Raw genomic sequence first — 18052 nt, 5'->3', positions numbered from 1 at the left:
CGAGAAAGGGAAGAAAATAGTCCAAATCCTTCTGAAGGCTGGTTTTGCCATAAAACAGAATAAAGTTAAAGGACCTGCACGAGAGATCCAGTATTTAGGAATAAAATGGCAAGATGGACGCCGTCAAATCCCAATGGATGTGATCAACAAAATAACAGCTATGTCTCCACCAACTAGCAAAAAAGAAACACAAACTTTCCTAGGTGTCGTGGGGTTTTGGAGAATGCATATTCCAAATTACAGTCTGATTGTAAACCCGCTCTACCAAGTAACCCGTAAGAAGAATGCTTTTGAATGGGGCCCTGAGCAACGACAAGCCTTTGAACAAATTAAGCAGGAAATAGTTCATGCAGTAGCCCTCGGGCCAGTCCGAACAGGACCAGATGTAAAGAATGTGCTCTACACCGCAGCCGGAGAGAATGGTCCCACCTGGAGCCTCTGGCAGAAAGAACCTGGGGAAACTCGAGGTCGACCCCTGGGGTTTTGGAGTCGGGGATACAGAGGATCTGAAGCCCGCTATACTCCAACTGAAAAGGAGATATTGGCAGCATATGAAGGAGTTCGATCTGCTTCGGAAGTGGTCGGTACTGAAGCGCAGCTCCTCCTGGCACCCCGACTGCCGGTACTAGGCTGGATGTTCAAAGGAAGGGTCCCCTCTACGCATCATGCAACTGATGCTACATGGAGCAAGTGGGTTGCACTGATTACTCAGCGGGCTCGAATAGGAAACCCCAGTCGCCCAGGAATCTTGGAGGTGATTATGGACTGGCCAGAAGGCAAATACTTTGGGATATCACCAGAGGAGGAGGTGGTTCGTGCTGAAGAAGCCCCCCTGTACAACAAGCTACCAGAAAATGAGAAGAAATATGCCTTGTTCACTGACGGGTCCTGTCGTATTGTGGGAAAGCATCGGAGATGGAAAGCTGCTGTATGGAGTCCTACACGACGAGTTGCAGAAGCTGCTGAGGGAGAAGGTGAATCGAGTCAGTTTGCAGAAGTAAAAGCCATTCAGCTGGCTTTAGATATTGCTGAACGAGAAAAGTGGCCAGTTCTCTATCTCTATACTGATTCATGGATGGTAGCAAATGCCCTGTGGGGGTGGTTACAGCAATGGAAGCAGAACAACTGGCAGCGCAGGGGCAAGCCCATCTGGGCTGCGGCATTGTGGCAAGATATTGCTGCCCGGGTAGAGAACCTGGTTGTAAAGGTACGCCATGTAGATGCTCATGTGCCCAAGAATCGGGCTACTGAAGAACACCAAAACAACCAGCAGGTGGATCAGGCTGCTAAGATTGAAGTGGCTCAGGTGGACCTGGACTGGCAACATAAAGGTGAATTATTTATAGCCCGATGGGCCCATGACACCTCAGGCCATCAAGGTAGAGATGCAACCTACAGATGGGCTCGTGATCGAGGGGTGGACCTGACCATGGACACTATAGCACAGGTTATTCATGACTGTGAAACATGTGCTGCAATCAAGCAAGCCAAACGGTCAAAACCTCTTTGGTATGGAGGACGATGGCTGAAATATAAATATGGAGAGGCCTGGCAGATTGATTACATCACACTCCCTCAAACCCGCAACGGCAAGCGCCACGTACTTACAATGGTGGAAGCAACCACCGGATGGCTGGAAACATATCCTGTGCCCCATGCCACCGCCCGGAACACTATCCTGGGCCTTGAAAAGCAAGTCTTATGGCGACATGGCACCCCAGAGAGAATTGAGTCAGACAACGGGACTCATTTCCGAAACAACCTTATAGACACTTGGGCCAAAGAACATGGTATTGAGTGGGTGTATCACATCCCCTATCATGCACCAGCCTCTGGAAAAGTTGAACGATACAATGGACTGTTGAAGACTACACTGAAAGCAATGGGTGCTGGGACATTCAAAAATTGGGATACACATTTGGCAAAGGCCACCTGGTTAGTCAATACCAGGGGATCTGCCAACCGAGCTGGACCTGCCCAGTCAAACCTGTTACGCACTGTAGAAGGGGATAAAGTTCCTGTAGTGCACGTAAGAAACATGCTGGGTAAAACAGTCTGGGCTACTCCTGCCTCAGGAAAAGGCAAAGCCATTCGTGGAATTGCTTTTGCTCAGGGACCTGGATGCACTTGGTGGGTAATGCAAAAGAATGGGGAGGTCCGGTGTGTACCTCAAGGGGATTTGATACTGGGTGAGAATAGCCCATGAGTTGAATTGTAGTATTTTAATTATTATATAATACTGTATGTCATCACTACCATGATTGCTATATATCATAGATGAAAATGGTGATTAATTAGAATGTATTGGACAGAGTGTAACCTGAGCATGACATAAATGGTATGGAATAAGGGGTGGATATCTGTCCTGGTTCCAGTTAGGACAGAGTTAAGTAGCTCATAGTAGCTGGTAGGGTGCTATGTTTTGGATTAGGATGAGAAGAGCGCTGATAACATGCTGATGTTTTAATTGTTGCAGAGCAGTGTTTACACCAGGCCAAGGACTTTTCGGCTTCTTGCTCTGTCCTGCCAGCGAGCAGGCTGGGGGTGCAGCAGGAGCTGGGAGGGGACAGACCCAGGACAGCTGACCCAAACTGGCCAAAGGGGTATTCCATACCATCTGACGTCATGCTAAACAATATATAGGGGTGGCTGGCCGGGGTGGGGGGCCGGCTGCTCGGGAATAGGCTGGGCATCGGTCAGCGGGTGGTGAGCAATTGCATTGTGCATCACTTGTTTTCTTACACATTATTATTGTTAATACTATTACCATTATCACTATTATTATTATTATTGTTATTATTATTTTCCTGTCTTAATAAACTGTCTTTATCTCAACTCACAGGCTTCACTTTCCCGTTTCTCTCCCCCATCCCAGAGAGGGAGGGGGGAGGGTGAGCGAACGGCTGTGTGGTGTTTAGCTGCCAGCCGGGTTAAACCACAACACAAACATTTAAATGAGTTTAGTATACCACATGCATTATAGAATCTTGATTGACACAAGGGAAGATGATAATCTACCACCTTGGATGAACATGAGTTTGAGGTTCTCCTTTTTTTATGAGAGACAAAAAGCTTTAGCTTGGGTAGCTTAGCAAAATGAGAATTGAGATGAACAGAACTGTAGGATAATTCAGGTTGAAAGGGACCTCTGGAGGTCATCTGTTTGAAACTCTTCAAAGGCAGAGCTAAATTCAAAGGTAGATTAGGTTGCTCAGGTTTTTGCCCAGTTAAATTTAGATTATTTTAGGGACTGAGATTCCAGAGCCTCTCTGGGCAACCTGGTTCAGTGCCTGGTCATCCTCCTGTGATTTTTTTTTTTTCTTCTTGAATCCATTTGGAATTTCTTTGCAGCAATTTGTGCGTGTTGCCTCTCATCATTTTTTCTGACCACTTTGAAGACGCTGACTCTGTTATCTCCTCTATAAGTCCCTGCTAGTCACCTAAACCTTCTTTCCTGGCTTAATGAACACGCATCTCTCAGCCTGTCCTCATACTTCCTGTGCTCCAGCTCCCTGACCATCCTTGTGGCCCTTGGCTGGGCTCAGTGCCATGTGTGAATGTCTTTTTTTTATCTCAGATGCCTAAAAGCAGACACAGTATTTCAGATGATGTTTTGCAAATGCCAAAGAGAGAGGAAGAGTCATTTCCTTTGACCTAGTCATGACACTCTTGAAGTTTATCTTTCTCTGTAAGTTTTTGAGAATAACAAACAGAAGGAAAGAGAAAATCTGCTCAAGTAAAAGGTACAAGAATAAATGAATATAAATTGGTCATGAATAAATGTGTTATAGAAGTTAGAAAAAGCATCTGATAAAGAAAGTTCTTCAACTTAGAACCAGATGTCTGGTAGGAATAGCGAGGTAAGAAACTTAACTAGTTTTACATTTAAGTATGATGGATGTATAAAGCAAAGCAACTGATGTGATTTATTCTTTCGGCATTGGATGCTGAATTTGGAGATACAGGAGGTCCCCTTCTCTCCTTTGTTCTGATTTCTTCAGGATTGGTTTTATTTATTTATTTATTTATTTTGGCTAGGGTGAAATTTTCCAACACTCTTTCAACTAGTTCGTGAGTTCGTGTTCACAGTCACCAGTGGTCCAGTGTCCAGTGGTGACACTGTGAGCAGGAGTGGTCTGAAAATTTAGGGAATTTTGAAATCATTATTGGGAACAGGAATCAGACATTTTAGCTGCGCTTAATTCTAACCAAACACAATTAAAAGTCCCTCAAATTGTGGCATTTAAAGATCCTTTTTTTTTTTTTTTTTCTGGCTTCTAAGACTGCTGGGTGCATTCAGGTCATGCCTTCAAGAATTTTCAATACAAACACAATTATAAGAAATTTACATTAAAAAAAAGGAAGGGAAGGGAAGGGAAGGGAAGGGAAGGGAAGGGAAGGGAAGGGAAGGGAAGGGAAGGGAAGGGAAGGGAAGGGAAGGGAAGGGAAGGGAAGGGAAGGGAAGGGAAGGGAAGGGAAGGGAAGGGAAGGGAAGGGAAGGGAAGGGAAGGGAAGGGAAGGGAAGGGAAGGGAAGGGAAGGGAAGGGAAGGGAAGGGAAGGGAAGGGAAGGGAAGGGAAGGGAAGGGAAGGGAAGGGAAGGGAAGGGAAGGGAAGGGAAGGGAAGGGAAGGGAAGGGAAGGGAAGGGAAGGGAAGGGAAGGGAAGGGAAGGGAAGGGAAGGGAAGGGAAGGGAAGGGAAGGGAAGGGAAGGGAAGGGAAGGGAAGGTCTTTATTGAACATCTCCTAGCAGCACATTCAGAATGACATTAAAAACGAAATAATTCAGCTAGTGTACTGTAGAGCACTATTGTCTTCTCCAAAACTGCGACAGTGCTAACTGTGTTCTCTTGACTTTAGTGAACAGATCATAGAGACTTTTGTTTACAAATAGTTTATTTTTGGACTAACAGCATCAGTGCTAATGGCTTTGGGTTAGCAGATATAATCACGTCTTCCTTCCATGCCTAAGCTAATCAGCTGGAAATGAACCTTGGTGGGCAGGTTCTCTAAGGTGACCAGAGTAATGGACCCCTGTGTCTGAAATCAGCAGCGTGGATTTTAGGAGCATTTTTCATACATACAATACTCTACTCATATGGATCATATTGTACAGTTGGGACCTATGATTTTTAGGGATTCAGACATTGTCAGTAGGGAAAAAGCATTTCTCTTTTTAAACAAAAAGAATTCTGCTGGCACGTTCTGAATAGAGCCCATTAAACCACCATGTTTACATCTGTTAATGACTTTCCTGCTTCTTTTGACTCCCATAGTGAATTCTTTTCTTCCTAGAGAAAAAATGGATAATATTATTTTCCAGTGGATACTTGCTTTACAATGGGAAGAGAAAGATTAATCACACAATAGAACCTCATTATGTGAACACCTGATTTCCAAACTTCTCCCTCTAATGAACTACCAATATCTTCCACTTTTGTATTGATTTGCAATTAGCTGCAAATCCTTGCTGTCACCCAGCTGATTCAGACAAACCCGTTTTCATTAGAAGGCAGGTGCACAGCAGTGATGCTCAGGCAGTCTATAATGCTATTCTTTGCAGAGCCACACTAACAAAAGAAGCATGAACTTGCATCTCTAGTGTTATATCACTGTTATACCGTGTGTACTCTCATGTTATATTGCATTAACTGATTCAGGAAAGTTAAAGAAAAAAAAACAAACAACTTATGAACAGAGTTGTGAAATAAATATTTAGAGTTATTTGTAAAGACAAGATGAACTCCCAAAATACAATTATATTTTCATAGCTTGTTTAGCTTAAAGAGTAATTTGGGTTCGGTGGGATCTTGATTTATTCCTGAATTGTTTGCTCATCATTTGATATTAGATTGCCTAATGATACATAATTGCTCTTTTCAAAATCTGAGGTTACAGTTCAGTATGTGCTGAATGAAAAGGCTCTGTCAGGTGTATGTTCTCTTGTCACCAGACAAAAGAAAAAAAAAAGAAGAAAACAACAAAAAAAAGGAGAAATTATCAACACATCTAATCATGCCAGGTAATAGGACAGTAAATTGTCTTTGTGGAATCGCAGAATGGTTTGGGTTGGGCAGGACATTAAACACCACCCAGTTCCAACCCCCCTGCCATGGGCAGGGACACCTCCCACCAGACCAGGTTGCCCAAAGCCCCATCCAGCCTGGCCTTGAACACCTCCAGGGATGGGGCATCCGCAGCTTCTCTGGGCAACCTGTGCCAGTGCCTCACTACCTTCATTGTGAAGAATGTCTTCCTAATATCTAATCTATATCTCCCCTCTTTCAGTTTAAAGCCATCACCCCTTGTCCTATCACTCCACTCCCTCACAAAGAGTCCCTCTCCAGCTTTCCTCTAGGCTCCCTTTAGGTACTGGAAGGCCGCTATAAGGTTTCCCCAGAGCCTTCTCTTCTCCAAGCTGAACAGCCCCAGTAGTCTCAGACTGTCCTTGTAGGAGAGGTGCTCCAACTTTATGATAATTTTTGTGGCCCCAAAATGTTTCGTGGCCCTTCACTGTGTTCTTGTAAGCAGCACATTTTTCCAGCAACTGTACCTGCGTTTCAAATTACTATTATTCTTTTACTCACTGTTTCCATTCGAGTTCCAGTTGCAGGCTGCTTGCTCGTCACTGTTTTGTATTCTTGACTTCTTGTCTTACCAAATTTCTGAAGATGAGGCAGGAAATAGAAACACAGCATTTGAATTCATCAATGACTGAAGCAAGCTACTAGACACTCATTAATTATAATAATTAAGGAAACCATTAAGGAAACACTTTAAAGACTTTTGTCTTTTTAAACAGTGTACTACAGATTCACTGGCAAATATAGGCAGATTGTTGGAGAGGCCCCTGTCCTCTCTTCTCGATGTGCATTCATTTTAGCTGTAAACCTAGTTCAGGCTCCATCCAGATTTTCACTCACTTAAACTGTTCTTTATTTATTTTACAGAGAACTAACCAAAAAAAAAAAATGAGAGCTGTATTGCTGATTTGCTGAGGAGCCCCAGCCACCTAGGCGTGCCCTGGATGTCGCACGGCCCTCCCTGCTGCACCACTGATGTTTGGGAAGCATTTCGGAGTGATGGAGGATGTTCACCCGCTCATTTTCAAAATGCTTTCGGGAATAATGTGCTCCACTTCACAGGGCTTTCCTGCTGAATGAAGCTTGAAGGAAATAATGCCAGCTTGCTCGTGCTCTTTGTCTTTGTTAGCAATCCTGTGTTTTCGCTTATCATTATCTGTGTACAAAGCTCAATATTGAAGATGACTGTATGCTGATTTTCCAGACCGACAAGCAGAAAATTGGCCAAATATATATTACTAAGCACATGTGAGACAGTGTTAAGCACTAGTAGTTTAAAAGATTGTAAAGACAAAGTGGCACATCCATCTTCAAGCGATGGACTTTTGAAAGATGATCTATTGCTGAGGAGGCTGACTAGCACTCAGTGTCCCCCTTGAGGAAGCGACATTGCACCACCGTGCCTAGCTTACAGCCCCAGCAGACAGAGCAAGGATGGGGAAAATGTGCACCCAGCCTCTCACTGATGTGCTTGTAACGTGCTGGGTTAGATGAACAGCCTTCTCACAAGTCCTGTGAGAACAGCAGTCCCATGAGGGTAGCTGTCTGTGGGGCTTAAGTGCAGAGCTTGGGGTGGATGTAGAAGACTTGGCAACAACAGGGCTGTCTCACAGCCATAGGCAAAGTCCAACCTCTTTATCAGTGCCTGCCCCCAGCACCCCTCCAGCAGCACTGGATCTCTCTGTGTTTCCATTGCACCTGGGATGAGAGGAAAGGAGGTGGTAATAGAGTGGGAAACGGGACAAAATAAAGGGTGGAAGGCTTAAAAACTTCAATTCTTCCCTTTCCAGAGGCTAGGGATACTGCAGAAAGCAAGACTTCTCCATGTGGAGAGCAGAAAGCTGAGGGGGATTTAAAAAAATCATGTAGGTGGTAGATAAACTGAACTGAGTATTCGGTGAATCCTGTAATATTGGGACTAGGGAAATTTGCTGGCCAATGGGTTGACAGCCAGATCCTAAAGGCACAGGGCTAGGTGGACTGCTGGTATGACCCATTTTTATGGTCACACCTGGAAAGCCAGCAGCAACAGAGGAACCTGTGAGGAATGTCCCAAGCTTGCAAAGTACTGGTATGAGATGTAAAGTCAGCAGCACTTTTCAGAATACACCTCACACCATGCTGTAAGCATTGTCTGTTGAAGACCAGGAGCTGGAATGCAGTTTGGGAACGTGCCCGTGGGGATCGTCCCTGCTCTCATTAGGCTGAAGAGACAAGTCTCCGTGCTTGATGAGGCTGCCTTAGCAAACAGCCACCAAGAATTATATTTACAAGTGCTGCGAAGAGGAGCTACAGCCGAGTCCTTGTCAGTCCCAACATGGAGAACGTCCTTCCTGAATGCTTCCCTTGGCCACAAGAAAACTGTGAGTTAATATCATACTTTAACACTATCCAGCTTGCTTAGAAGGTTGCTTTGAAACAGTTCTGATTTACAGCAAGTAATCATCTAGCTAATGAGTATTATTTTAATTGAAGAGAATGAGCATAATCTAGTTATAGCAACTTTAGAAAGTGTGACCAGTTTTTACACTAAAGCCAAATAGGATGACCTGGCTAATTATAGATCTGACAGCCTGATATCAGTCCTGGGCAAATTAATGGAATGACTGATGCAGGACTTGATTAATCAATTTAAAAGAGGGGAGTATAATTAATAACAGCTAACAGGGGTTTACTGAAAATAGATTGAATTGTACTATGCTGATTTTTTTTTTTTTTAATGAGGTTACATGTTCAACCTATAAAGGTAACAGAATAAATAAAAAATACATGACATCACAACATTTTTACTGAGAAATTGTAGAGAACTGAGGTCCATGTAATATGTGACAGATGAAGGATAAACTGACAGCATCCAAATGTAGTTCAAAATGTGGAATCAAATGTAACCTGGTGCTTTTAATGGGTGCCACAGGGTTCAGCTGGGGGCCCTGGCTTGCAGCCAGATTCTGATTCTAATGATGCTTGAAGATCACACAAAAACGTGTGAAAGCAGTAAATACAAAGTGACTAAGGCAGGCAGGGACTGCTCTTCATAAGCATTGAGCATGCCCTTCAGGATGGCCTGAGGGGAATTGTACATCTGCCGGACAAAACAAGTGGGCCAGGCTTGAGGATGGGTGAATCTGTCCTGTCAGACAGTGGCTGGGACCAGAAGTGGTGGATGGGAGGTAGCAAAGACCTGGCGACGAAATCTGACTGTGGGACTGCAGCCACTGGGCCACGGTAGCACTTGCTGTAACCTGGAGGGAGAACTGGTCAGTGGCACCAAGCCCTGGCGTGATAACAACTGGAATATACATTGTCTCCATCTCCCATTCTTAGACTCACAGAATCATTAAGGTTGGAAAAGACCTCCAAGATCATCTGGTCCAACCATCCCCCTACCACCAATGTCACCCACTAAACCATGTCCCCAAGCACCACGTCCAACCTTTCCTTGAACACCCCCAGGGACGGTGACTCCACCACCTCCCTGGGCAACCCGTCCCAGTGCCTGACTGCTCCTTCTGAGAAGAAATCTCTCCTCATTTCCAACCTGAACCTCCCCTGGCACAACTTGAGGCCATTCCCTCTAGTCCTATCGCTAGTTATCTGCGAGAAGAGGCCGACCCCCAGCTCCCCACACCTTCCTTTCAGGTAGTTGCAGAGAGCAATAAGGTCTCCCCTGAGCTCCTCTTCTCCAGACTAAACAACCCCAGTTCCCTCAGCCGCTTCTCACAGGACTTGTGCTCCAGGCCCTTCACCAGCTTCGTAGCCCTTCACTTGTCAAGAAACAGCTTACAATATGCTCCCCCACTGTGGGATTTTTACCCTTCGCAGTCCCACCAGTGCTGCACTCTTTCTGGAGGAACATGGCACAAGCTTCCAGGAGAGGCAGGATGAAACATCTGCTAGAGGAGGCTGTGCCTCTACAGAGAGGAGGTGAAATCCAGAAACAGGCTTGGACTCAGCCCAGAGGGCTGAAATTGAATACCATGAATCCTGCCTGATAACCAGCATTTTAGAGAGATCACAGATCCTTTTGAGTGTGAATAGTGATCAGACTAGCCACCACTGAAGTTGATTAAGCTTTCTTCCTAGGAAAGATAAAACGACAATACTTGCTTAAAAGGCTTGAAGTGGTTGTCTCTGTTCCACCGAGCTGAGCTGTCTGTGATCCTTCAGACCAAAAGAACTGACAATAATGGAACCGTTGTACTTTGTGCCGCAAACATGTGACACGAAGGGCAATATAACGGGTTACAGAAGCTAAGATGCTGCAGGTTATTTCTGAGGGCTTGAGGGAGTTCAGCAGCAGAAACAGGTAAATTAGAGCATTTTTAGAAATGCCTTAAAACTGTTTTGAATCAAGAAGCAGAACATTTAGACAGTGTTCAGCGCAACAAATGTTGGTTATCATCAAAGCTGCATTTGTAAAAGATGAATTGCTGATACAACACAAAAAACTGTCTCATCTTGTTTATTGTTCTAACTCGCTAACCCTCAGTTAAATGTCAGGAAATGATTGATCTTTCATCACAGATGCGTTGTGAGCTTCATTTTATTGCATTGCAAGCTTCATTTTATTGCATTGCAAACAATTTTACAACAAGGTACAGTTATTATCATTCACCAACTTAAACAGCAAATATTTCCAATGACATAAATTAGCTCTATGGTACGAGTATTGCTTTTCCTCAGGTATACTGCAGATACCTAGACCTTATAGTAAAAACCATCTTTCTTGTACTCTGGGTGAAATCCTGCCTCACTGAAGTCAATACTTTCTCTTCAATGGAGGTGGCTTTTCAACCACTTTCTCCAGTATTTCTGAGTTTTATGAACACTGAATAATTACGCCAAGCCCAGCAGTAATACTTGCACATACTTGCAAGGTGGGACCTATGTGTTAGAGAAACTGGAGATTTCTCACAAGTGAATATTTGTATGTCTTGCTCAGGGTTGTCAAAAAGCTAGTGTTAGAATGCTTTTAAAACCATTTTATCAGGAGGAACTTGGTTTCATAAGAACATTTCCCAATGTACTGATAGGACATTTGAAATATTTAACTCCGTTCCTTTCTGCTGCATACTCATTACCTTCAGAAGAAAGGTTCATAACTTCAGATTACTGCCATAATGTTATGACATCCATACCCTAGAATGACTGATAAAATGGTAAACCGTAACATACATATAGTGACAAATATTGTGCAATCCTACTCATTTTTGCCTCAAACTTGACTGAGTTAATTCAGCCTCTGTGCAGAGACTATACTACAAATATACTGATAAATGTTAAGTGACATACATCTCAGTGATGTCTTTGGACCCAGCCTCCCACCATTCAGGGATCAGAAAAGTAATGGTTAACTTAAGAAAAATACAAACGGTTAGAGTAATTCAGTACATTGAACTACCTGTCCCACAAAGTGAAGCTTCAAGCAAATTGATAAGAGGGTTTAGTGATAAAAGTGACTGTTGGTGATACAAAATAACTAAGGCAATCTCAAATCAGACCAGATGCGTACAGTTGAAAGCCCCCTCTTCTCAGTGAGCAGAATGATGTTTTTTGGAAGGCCTTTATATTCCTTTAGGAAAATTTTGTGTGCACGAGTAAAATTATCCTACACCACCTTCCTCAGACATGTGACACAGAACTGAAGGGGACAGAGGATGGCAAAGACAAGCTTTTGTTTGTTAAAGGGGATAGCAAGACGCAGAGATAACAGGCCATGCAGTAGCATCTAGGTTTGTAAATATTCCATGAATAATCATATCAGTTTATTGTCCTACGCTCAGCTTAAAGGATGTTGAACCATTTTAAATGTATGGAGGCAATGCTGTTAAAAAATTGTAAATGAGTCTGAATAGGTTATTCATACAAATACCAGGAATGTCAATGCCACTTATGTATGATAAAGCATATTACAGGCAATCATTCAAAGATGTGTATCATTTCATAGCTCACGAAAAGGTGAGTTTTTTTCTTCCAAATAAAACAGCAATGCATGCATATAAAACACAATATACAAGTATTTTCCATATTTAGCCCAGCTGGCAAAGAAATTAGTATGGGAGGTTCACTTACACTGTGCACCTCCACGAAAATAGCTGATTGATAGAAACTTTTTGGTAGCACGGAAGTTAACTTCCTACAACCGTTCCTCCATACTCCCATTCCTTAATGTAATTCACCACATTTAATGTAATTAATTTGGAAAGAAGGAAGAACAATTTTCCCAAAGGAATTTGCTGACTGACAGCTGTTTTACATAATCAGTGCAGACACAGCGGTGGTGGAGCATACTCCAGCTATTACCTCCTAATGGACATTTATTTTGCTCTCCTACCGTTTTCCGCAGCAAGATAGCTAGGGAGATTCAATTTAAATTCCTTCCCCTGTAAAATTAATTCTTTAGCTAAGCATGTGTGCTGCGTTGGGGCAATAATGAGCACCCGGTGCCTGGTCAGTCTGCAGCTCACCAAGGGATTCCCCAGAAATATCAGCATCACGAAGTGTCTATCCCTTCCAAAATCTTAGTCCCCAATGAGAAAATTGTAGCATTTTAGATACTGTTACATTTGTGTGACTGTGAAATAAAGAAAATGCAAGGATGGCAATCATACAAGAAGTACTGGAGCATTTCTCCTATGAGAAGAGGCTGAGGAAGCTGGGACCGTTCAGCCTGGAGAAAAGGAGGCTCAGGGGGGGGGCCTCACCAATGTGTATACGTACCTGAAGGGAGGGTGCAGAGAGGATGGAGCCAGGCTCTTTTCAGTGGTGCCCAGTGCCAGGACAAGAGGCAATGGGCACAGACTGAAACACGGGAGGTTCCCTCTGGACATCAGGAAGCACTTCTGTGCTGTGCGGGTGATGGAGAACTCACACAGGTTGCCCAGAGAGGTGCTGGAGTCTCCCTCCTCGGAGACCCTCAAAAACCACCTGGACATGGTCCTGGGCAGCCTGCTCTGGGTGCCCTGCTTGAGCAGGGGCTGGACCTCATGGCCTCCAGAGAGCCTGGCCAGCCTCAGCAGTTCTGGGATTCTGTGAAAATGATTTGTGGTTGCTTGATGAGGGCAACTATACCCATGTTAAGAACCATTGAAACATTGGAGCCTATTTGGCCAAATACGTGAAGTGAAATGGAAAAGCATTATAAAGAAAAAGCAAATCATTATTTGATACTTTTTTTACAGTAAAGAGTACTGAAGGAGGAGTGGAGAGTAGCAAATATGTAGTAAATCCAGTGTTTGATTCCTCCTGAATAACGTTTCTTTTATTTGTGGGAGGAAAATAATCATGTCTTTCACTCCTGGCTCATAAAATATACAGGTGGGTTGTGAAATGTCTCTCTTTTCCATTTTCATTCCATAAATGAAAAATTCTGTATTTTTCTAATCTAATTTTGTAAAGAACCATAAACATGTTAGGAGTGTCCCTCCTTTCCTCTCCCTCCCATTCCCCCATGTTCAACAGTAGGTGGTGCTCCCAGGGTAAAAATGTGCAATGTCTAATATGCAAATTAAAGATTGTTTTTCTGAGGAAAGAGAGATCCTTTGGGTTTTTAATATGGTAACTGAAGAGTATTTAAAGAACAAAATCTCTGAAAAGATAATAACTGATACTAACTGATTTTTAAATTCTGTGCAACTACATGATCATTCAAAACATATGGAAAATACACATTTTTTCAGTCTGTTTTTTTCCTTGCAAATATTCATCCAACAAATCGTTCATTCAACTCATAGCCTGATTATGGAATTACAGTACATGTGCTTTATTGCCCAGATTTCACTCATATTTGCTGAGAATGTAAGTAGCAATTCCAAATTACTTATAAGGTTTCTTCAGTTGTTAAATATGTTTAATCTGCTTTATTAGAAACTATGCTCTTTACATATTCTTTCAAAATTAGATCCTGGATTTATAGCATATGTCAGAGGGTTCTTAAAAGTCTTAAAATCTTTTCAAAGCTGTAAATAGCAATATAAGCTAACATTTTCTGTTGGGTTTCTTTGCACTGTTCATACAATGTATGTTTGCTTTCCAGTTTTGTGCTACAGATATGGTCTCACACGTTCTTTATACGACGAGAGAGGTCGCATGAGGGACATAACTGAGTGCGCTCAAATTCCATCCACAAAGTCATTAACAGAGCATCATACAAATTCTTAATGAAATATAGAACTAATGTGACAATTGCAGTTGAACACAGACCACAAAAATCAAGCATTCCAAGTAGCTTTCAAAGAGGAGGGTGTAGGGTTTTTCTTAGACTTTCTTTGCCTGTTTACATTTCTGTAGGATTTCAGCAATATTTGCATAATGTATTATTTGTTTATACACAATCTAACAGATCTGGTAATTTGCAAACAGTATATTTTGTTAATTATAGTAGGTGCATTGTCTATTTATGTATTTGAGCAGCTTGAGCTAAATTGAGGGAATAAAACCAATGAGGCAGGAAAGTCCAATTAAAAGTACATTAATCAAATGCCCCCCAAATGCCTTTCCTTTCTAACACATATTGTTGCACTTTATGTAGAGTGCCTGTTTGATGTCAATTGTCCTTCTGCATCTGATGCTGTATCTTACTCAATGTGCAGTAATAAATGTAATTGCCAAGTGCCTGGTCTTGGATACTTCATTTCATATTTTATAGATTTTATAGTTCATTTAAATTTTAAACCATTCTTTTTTAAGATTAATTATAGCCCAGAAATCAAGAGAAATGAGCAAATGACTACCATGTTAAGAATTGACTGTATAAAACATCCTGCTTTTAGTCTACTATTTTTTGCTGTAGTCGATCTTCTGCTCTGCACTGGAATAAGCAGATGCTGTTGGTTTTCATATAAAATTCAACATAGAGAAGTGCTTCAACACAGCACTTAAAATTTGTTCCCTTAATATCTGATAAACATGATTAGCCTGACTCAGCTTCCAGTATAACACTATAAATCAGGAATAGGTCTGTTGGTGCCCATGTGAAAAGTATATTTTGCTGTACTGATGCATCTCTCAATAAAAGAATGAGGGCTTATGATTGTTCTGAAACATGAAAAATGGGTTTGCTATACAGCAGTAATGTGAGTTAGAGACAGAATTCCAGCTCTTCGATCCGTTGCCACATCTTGACAGGCAAAACAAAACAACAACAACAAATAAAAAAAAAGAAAAAAACAAAAAAATAAATAAAATGAGATTCATGCAGAATTTTGGATCTGAGTCTTTTCTGGTTAATCCTGGGAATTCCTCAAATCCTGGTATGTGCTTCAGTTCCTTATATGCCTAAATCACACTATTTTGAGAGCAGCCCTATTACAAACAAGGCAGAGCAGTTTGGTGTCTGCCCAAATACAAGACCATCCAGAGAAGGGGCATTGTTTATCCTCAGGGGAAACTCTGTCTGGCAGACACTTTCAGAACATATCGAAGGCATGCTGACAAGTTTGGGCTCTACACAACCTTGTTGAGACCAGTGTCTAAACATAAACCCAGCAGGAGGGTACTCATATGCTGATATAGAGAAAGAAGTAGAAAACTTCCAGAAAATAGCACATCAATTTAAAATATTCTTGTATTCTTACAGGCCTAGAGGCTCCAGTTCTCGTACAACATGTGGTGGCAGCTTCCTCTTCTAATGAAGCTGGCACAGGGCAGAGAAGCTCTCCGGAACCTGAAGGCCAAATAAAGATCGGAAACCAGAAAAGGAGCAGAGGAGGTTGTGACGTGGGGTGTAAGTCACCCATTCTGGTCCCCATCCCAGGACTTTCCTGTACCTCGCCCTGAACAGACATTGAGTTAAAATTCAAAAACAGGCTGAGGAGCAGGAATACAACACAGCCTCGTCTCCTTCCGTTTGGTGTCCTCACCTCTGTGCCACTGGCTTATAGCTCCCTTTCTTCTATTTCTCTTTGTCTCCAATGTTTTTCTGCACAATGGCTTGGCTTTGAGAGAAGGGATGGAGGGTCTTCCTTCTTCTAGCATCTTGGGGCACCCCTGAGAGGAGTGATTGAGGTCTGAACTCTCTAACTAGAGAGACATCTGGAACAAGGTCTTGGTTTAGGTTTTTCACTGTCAGACTGTTGTAAAAGGGAAATGCAATGTCCTTCTCCTCTTTAGGTGAGAAACAGACAAAGGCATGCTCTTTGAGTGAAAGGAATGCAGGAGTCCACCTGCAGAAGCTGAGCTGTCGGCACCTTCATCTCTATGTGAGGCACAGGAGACAGACACAAGGTGGGGTTGTAGCCTAGCCATACTTTCTCTTCTCACCATTTCCTGCACATTGGTGCTACCTGGTGCTGAAATAAATGCAGCAACTTCAGGTAAAGGCCTGAAAGCAAGCTCATCCTTTGTATCCCTTTCTGAGCTACCTTGCCATGGGCACACCTTCCAATCCAGCCGAGCCAAACCGAGAGGCTTCCCTACCTGGTTAGCTTCTGCCGCCCTCATCACCCTCTGCACTCCCCCATTACAGATACACCACTTTTTCTCTCCCTTCCCCACCTTTTTGCATCAGAGGTTTTCCTCCTCTTCAGCTGAGCTGCTCGTGAGTTATTCCTGACAACAGGACCCAAGCTGGCAAAGACACAAACTACCTCTGCTCCAGCCATCCCAGGTGGTGGCACCCAAGGCAAGACAAGGAGGGTTCATATGAGCAGGTCAGATGACAAAAGTTTTAAGGCATGGTGGAGGCTGAGGGCCTTGCAGGAGTTGTGTTTCTGGGCTAGCTAGCATTTTTTGTAGACAGAATAACTTTGGTAGGAGACTTAAATATATTGCTTTACATGGGCATTATATACTGGGCTTATCTTTTATGTTCTACTGGTAGAGACCATTTTGCTGTAAAGGGAAACAAAGGAGTCTGTTTCCTATTTCTAATCAAGTGATTTATGCAATTGTTTGCAATACCTGAGTATTCAATAGTTTGCATTAATATTAACTATTATATTTCCTCCAGTGCGAAGATTTTTAGGAGAGGAATTCTGAATTAACTTAAAGGGGGGTTCATCATCAAACTTTATGTACCTAAAATGCAAGCATATTTGGTGGTTGCATTACCACAGAATATTTATCATGATACTGGAGAAATGGCATCCCATGTTAAGCTAAGCCTTTTGTGGAAGAAAGAGGGTTTGTTGGAGTATGTGTTCAATATGCATACTAGATGCCATTTCACAGAATTAAAATTGTGGACTGCTTACCAGTAAATTTAAGCTTTCTGACTTGCTTTCCTAGATATCTTAGGTTCAAAGACCATTATGTTCCCCAGTTAAAAAACATGGAAATTAGACAAGGTTTTAAGGAGAATAGCTCTAAATAATAAAGCTTGAATGCCACCTTCAATTCAAGAAGCTCTTAAAAATAATTGCAAAAAATAACAAGTTAAGTTCATTACCAATGAATTTTCTTTTACTGTATGATTTTCTGAATAAAAAGACACGTATGCTTTGTTCTTAATGAGAAGTAAATAAAATATGCCCAGGTAAATGATTGCCCTTTCCATTAGTAACAGTGCTATGCAATCTGGCATATATTAAAAAAAAAAAAAAAAAAAAAAAAAAAGCTGATAGTACTTTGGGTTAATTTGTTTGAATTTGAAATATTGTGCTGAACTAAAATTAAAACATATGTTCTGTGCATATGTTATGCAGGCAGGAAGCATTTTATGCATGAAGTATTGTAGATAGACGTTCTCATAAGAAAATGAAGGCATTTTTAAAAATGTAGATATGATATCTTTCTAGGGACACGTAGACTGAGCAGGTTTGCCTTGCCTTGGCATTGTTTTAAAAGAAGACTCAGAGAAATTGGAATAAAATATTTGATACAATCCTCTGGCATTCCATGATATACGTCATATTAGCTTTTAAATTTATTCTTTGACATGTCTTCATATATATAAACACACACCAGGAACACTAGCAAACGTTTTATATATATATTTATATATATATATATATATATATATAATATTAGCTCAT

The 18052-nt window shown here is 42.1% G+C and overlaps 1 long non-coding RNA gene across 1 annotated transcript; it reads left to right on the top strand.

The window, feature by feature from the left end:
• The first annotated feature begins 2673 nt into the window (after positions 1-2673).
• LOC136790483 (uncharacterized) lies at positions 2674-16357 on the top strand. Its single transcript, XR_010830492.1, has 3 exons — positions 2674-2706; positions 6948-8443; positions 15658-16357. It is a non-coding gene; the product is annotated as an uncharacterized lncRNA (long non-coding RNA).
• The last annotated feature ends 1695 nt before the right edge of the window (positions 16358-18052 follow it).

The sequence above is a fragment of the Anser cygnoides genome, chromosome 3, assembly GCF_040182565.1.
Source record: "Anser cygnoides isolate HZ-2024a breed goose chromosome 3, Taihu_goose_T2T_genome, whole genome shotgun sequence".
In the NCBI taxonomy this organism is placed as follows: domain Eukaryota; kingdom Metazoa; phylum Chordata; class Aves; order Anseriformes; family Anatidae; genus Anser; species Anser cygnoides.
The sequence above is the reverse complement of the archived record's forward strand: the minus strand, read 5'-3'. Positions and strand labels throughout refer to the sequence as shown.